Below are 5,988 nucleotides of genomic sequence, written 5' to 3' on the forward strand. Positions count from 1 at the left end.
AATAAATGCTGGAGAGGGTGTGGACAAAAGGGAACCCTCTTACACTGTTGGTGGGAATGCAAACTAGTACAGCCACCTTGGAGAACAGTGTGGAGATTCCTTAAAAAACTGGAAATAGAACTGCCATATGACCCAGCAATCCCACTCCTGGGCATACACTCCGAGGAAACCAGAATTGAAAGAGACACGTGTACCTCAATGTTCATTGCAGCACTGTTTATAATATCCAGGACATGGAAGCAACCTAGATGTCCATCTGCAGACGAATGGATAAGAAAGCTTTGGTACATATACACAATGGAATATTATTCAGCCATTAAAAAGAATACATTTGAATCAGTTCTAATGAGGTGGATGAAACTGGAGCCTATTATACAGAGTGAAGTAAGCCAGAAAGAAAAACACCAATACAGTATACTAAAGCATATATACAGAATTTAGAAAGATGATAACGATAACCCTGTATGCGAGACAGCAAAAGATACACAGATGTATAGAACAGTCTTTTGGACTCTGTGGGAGAAGGTGAGGGTGGGATGACTTGGGAGAATGGCATTGAAACATGTAAATTATCATATGTGAAATGAATTGCCAGTCTAGATTTGATGCATGAGACAGGGTGCTCAGGGCTGGTGCACTGAGATGACTCTGTGGGATGGGATGGGGAGGGAAGTGGGAGGGAGGATCAGGATGGGGAACACATGTACACCCATGGCTGATTCATGTGAATATATGGCAAAAAAACACCACAAAATTGTAAAGTAATTAGCCTCCAATTAAAATAAATTAAAAAAAAAAGAAGTACGTGGCAGAGCTAGTAAAGGGAACTCTTTCAGGCTGAAGTGAGAGAGCCATACTCCTCTTGAAATGGAGAGACACTATTACCCTCCCTCCCCCCCATAGTGCCCCTGAAATGGTACCACAATTGGTGAGAAAAGAAAATGATGCATAAACAAGCTAATTATTTCCAAAGGAAATGAATACTCATATAATTTAATGCAGGTGGTGCTTAATAAACAATCCTTTCACCGAGTAAACAAAAGAGGGAAACTGTGAGTAATTTACAGGCATCTAAGTGAAATCGCTTATGGTGCCTTATGCATAGATGTCTTAAGACCTGTATTCTGGTTTACTGCTCACCTCTCAGATGCATGTCTCTGGAAGAGCCTGGCAACACAAACACGAAAGTAGCCTTAATCAAGTGCATATGCGTAGATCACGCACTTTGGTTAGAGAGGTGGATGAAAAAGAATTGGAGTCACTTGTTTATGCACTTGGGCAGCTGTGCTGTTGGACCCATGCCACCTTGATTCCCCACTGAAACAAAGGAAGCAAACTCTGTTTTCAAGAAAATAACGCCTAAAACTTTGACCAAACAATTGTCTCCAAATGTTAACCTCCTTCAAGAACACGGTAATAACTATGAATATATGATGAAACGACATTTGGAAAGATTACCTGTGGGCTTGTGAGATGTTTAACTTTTCTCATTTTAAGCCACCAGTACTGTGGTCGTTTACTTGGGCTTTAAAGGGCAACTCCTGACATTTGGTCTTTGGTAGATTTAACAGGCCGCTTGTAAGCTTAAAGGTTTTGCCTGGTTAAAGTGGGTTTTATTGCAGAGGCTATTTGCAACTTCATGCTCCATCTCACAGAAATGTCAGTGTTTGCCTTTGCTCAGAACTGGGCATAGCAACTCAAGGTTTATCCCGGAGTAGCTCTGAAAATAGAAGATGCTTGACTTTAGGTCTCTGTTCTTAACTGCCCACAAACAACCTGTAGGAGCGTTCGCTTTCACTTGGGGTGCTATAAGTCTTCCAGATGGCTGAGCAGCAACAGACTTTTGGGAAAGACTAAATGCTCATAACCCTCTGTCACATTGTAAACTGCCAGCGTGTTTTCCTTCATTCTCTTCCTGGTGGAAACAAAAATCCTATTTTGATAATAAGCTTGAGAAATACATTTTCTCTGGATTCTGTGGAAATAAATTATCTCACTTGCTCTGGGAAGTTGAACCTCAGCTGGGCTTGCACTGCAGCTTGGCAGGCCTCTTGTTGACTCCCTTGAGAATTTCTTAGATCATTTGTTCAAAATCCAAACTGTTTCCACTGCTCCCCAGTCCCCAGTCCTACCCCAGCTGTCTGTCCTCTCAAAGATGATCTCACCTCCCACTTCACCACAAAGACTGGCCGTGTAGGCTCCTTCATTCCCCTTTTCTTCAAACTGCATGATGCATGGTGTTTTTGCCTCATGACAATGCTCGAGTCTCAAAGAAAACCATATCTTTCTTTTTTTTTTTGCCTAGGCTATGCCATCTCTCTTGCCTGGAGAATCCCAGGAATGGAGGACCCTGGTGGTCTGCCGTCTATGGGGTCCCACAGAGTCGGACACAACTGAAGTGACTTAGCAGCAGCATGCCGTCTATTTGGACACTTGATCTCATTCTCTCTCCACCACAGGAAGAAATTGTTCCATCAGCTATTTTAATGGCTCCTTCCCTACAGTCTATAAACTCACTCAGGGCTCCTCTGACTTGGACCCAAGTTACAACCTATTGATCACCTTCCTTTCACAAGTCAAACTTCTCACAAATGTAGTCAGTGCTTACTGACTCCTTTCTCACCACTAACTCCTCACAACCAAGCTTCCACCCCACCTCAACGACACTCTATTGAAACTGCTGTTTTGAAAGTCAGCAATGGCCTAATAACTGACAGACTGGGTGGCTTGTTCTTAAAACTCACCTTGTTTGATCTAGCCACAGCTTTTTACCAAGGCTGACCACTTCATCCCTCCTAAAACTCTCTTTCTGGCTTCTGTTACATGACCCTGATTTTTCTCCTATCTATTTTATTCCTTTTTAAATATATATGGTATTATTTGTAGCACATGGGATCTATTGCCTTGACCAGGGATCAAACTCAGCTCTCCTGCATTGAGAGTGCAGAGTTTTAGCCACTGGACTTCCAGCGAAGTCCCAACTTCTTTTACTTTGAATCCTTGGTTGACTCTTCCTCTATCCCTTCAATGTAAACATTCCACACTGGCCCTGTCCTTGGCCCTTATCTTTCGTATTCTCTCTGTTTTGATGAACTTACCAATTGCACATATTCACTTATCTTCTCTATGTGAATGGCTCCTTAATCACTGTCATGTATTCATGTCTTCATTTATTAATTACTTACTGAATGAATACCACATATGTAGAGTGACTTTGGGCTTCCCTGGTGGCTCAGCAGTAAAGAATCTGCCTGCAATGCAGGAGTCAGCAGGAGATGTGGCTTTGATCCCTGAGTTGGGAAGATCTCCTGGAGGAGGATATGGCAACCCACTCCAGTATTCTTGCTTGGAGAATCCCATGGGACAGAGCCTGGTGGGCTGCAGTCCATAGGGTGGCAAAGAGTTGGACATGACTGAAGCTACTCAGCATGCATGAAGAGTAACTATACAATTTGTCATTCTAACTGGGACATTTTGAGTATGAAAGGGGATCACTATTAATGCTTATGTCAGAGCACTACACATAAACCAGATTGGCCAAGCAAATCGAGACATATGGTAACCCTAAGTATAAGGTACTCTGCCAAGTATTATGAAGTTAAAAAGTAAATCATAAATGCATCCTGTGCCCAAAGAGCATTAAGTCTAGTTAGAGTGAGGAGACACCAACATAAACAGACTACTATTAGAAAGTGATAAATACCCTGAGAGAGGTTCAGATAAAACATACTGCGTTTTCAGGATGCTGCTGCTGCTGCTAAGTCACTTCAGTCATGTCCGACTCTGTGCGACCCCATAGACAGCAGCCCACCAGGCTCCCCCGTCCCTGGGATTCTCCAGGCAAGAACACTGGAGTGGGTTGCCATTTCCTTCTCCAATGCGTGAAAGTGAAAAGTGAAAGTGAAGTCACTCAGTCATGTCCGACTCTTCCTGACCCCATGGACTGCAACCTACCAGGCTCCTCCATCCATGGGATTTTCCAGGCAAGAGTGCTGGAGTGGGTTGCCATTGCTTTCTCCAGTTTTCAGGATGAGAGGAGATTTATTTTCACCTTGAAGAATCAGGAAAAGCTTTGTGATAGTGGCATTTGAGTAGCCCTTGGACATGGGAAGATGGTGGTGGGTAGAATTTCAGGTGGAGGGAACAGTACAAGTAGGGCCTCCCTTGTGGTTCTTCAGTCTGCGTGCTGCAAAAGTGCTACACCTAAGAGAGCACTGTCCACCTTGTTAACATCCTTATTAGTTGAAAATGTTCATGTTTTAATAACTTTCTTGTTACTTCAAAGGTGAGTGATTTGTACATTTATTACAAAAATTTTTTACTAGATCACAGGAAAATGTCATTTTCTACCAATCAGTCTACAACAACAATTTTTTGATGGATGGAAGTAAGTGTCTGAGGAAGAGACATCTTTTTCTACTTCATACCAAAATGGGCTAGAGATGATCCCGAGTGTGCGCAAAGGCATAATAGAGAAAATTGTGGAGCATAAATAGGACAGAGAGTCTATTTGGACAGACTGTCAACATCAGTCTGACAAAACCTTGGGGTGCATGAAAAGACACAACGAAAACATATTGGAAAAGTAGATTCAGTCCAGATTATGGAGGGCCGTGAGTGTCACCATAAGAAAATCAAACTCTAGTCATCAGGCACAGGTCAAAATAGTTTCAGGAAGTTACCTTGGAGGACTTCCCCGGTGGTCCCGGGGTTAAGACTCCATGCTTCCAATGCAGGGGGTGTGGGTTCGATCTGTGGTCAGGAAACTAAGATTCCACATACCATGTAGTGTGGTCAAAAAAAAAAAAAAAACACTAATTTTTTTTTAAAAGAAGTCTTCTTTTTTAAAAAAGTTCTTTGGGAAAAATGTATAAAATACTTTCAAAAGGCAAGAACTGGGAGTGACTAGAAGACCAGTTAGATGTTCACTGGCTTATAGTATAAGCCAGCATTTTCCAAAGTTGCTCTGTGGAACTAATGCTATTTCCTCTGGATTTTATCAACCACACCAGATAGCAGGAGAATGGAATAAGAGAAAGCTGCATGGTTTCATTCAGTCCTACCATCTCTCCACAGCCCTGACTCTTGTACATTTCTCCCTGAGTGACCTGCCAATGCTTCATCTTTCACATACCCCAAATCAAACCCATTATCTTTGTCCTGAAAACTATTTCTTCTGTGCATACCACCACAAAACAAGGGTGGCTTAAATAGGAACTTCAGAAGTAGGCAGGCCAGGACTAGTATGACAGTACCATGAACTCTTCAGGAATCAAGACTCAGGTGTATCCATTCTGCCAGGAGTATGAAAATGAATGCTAGAATTCTAGCCATAACATCCTTGTTCCAGACTGTGTTCTGGAGGAAGAAGAGATGTGTGATCTCTACCTTTTCAAGAAGCCTTCCTGAAATGATCACACAACACACCCATGTTTATCTCATCAGTCAGAACTAAGTCACATGGACACATACAAGGAAAACTGAATGAACATGTGTCCAGCTAAAAGTCCAGTTTCTCTTATTTAAAAAAGAAAGGAAGAATGGATTTGGGAGGTAATTGGCAAGGTCTACCACAGAAGGTGAAATCTATAAGACTGAAAAGGAGAGGGAATTCCCTGGTGGTCCAATTGTTACGACTCATGCTCTCACTGCCAATGACTCAGGTTTGATCCCTAGTCTGAGAACTAAGATCCTACAAACTGCATGGTGCTCCCAAAATAAAAATAAAGAAGTCATAAGATTGAGAAGGAGAACAAAGGAAAGGAAAAGGTGTCAAGAAGGGCAAGTTTTCCAGCATGTATGGTTGAGAGAGGAATTATTCTTTTATTTGCAACTGAACCAATATACTCTAGTGTAGATTTATGTATTCTAAGTTGTTGTTGTTTAGTTGTTAAGTCATGTCTTACTCTTTGTGACCCCGTGGACTGTAGCCCACCAGGCTCCTCTGTCCATGGAATTCTGTAGGCAAGAATACTGGAGTGGGTTGCC

This window comes from Moschus berezovskii, chromosome X, assembly GCF_049115385.1.
Source record: "Moschus berezovskii isolate FMDL1 chromosome X, NW_MosBer_1.0, whole genome shotgun sequence".
Taxonomy (NCBI): Eukaryota; Metazoa; Chordata; class Mammalia; order Artiodactyla; family Moschidae; genus Moschus; species Moschus berezovskii.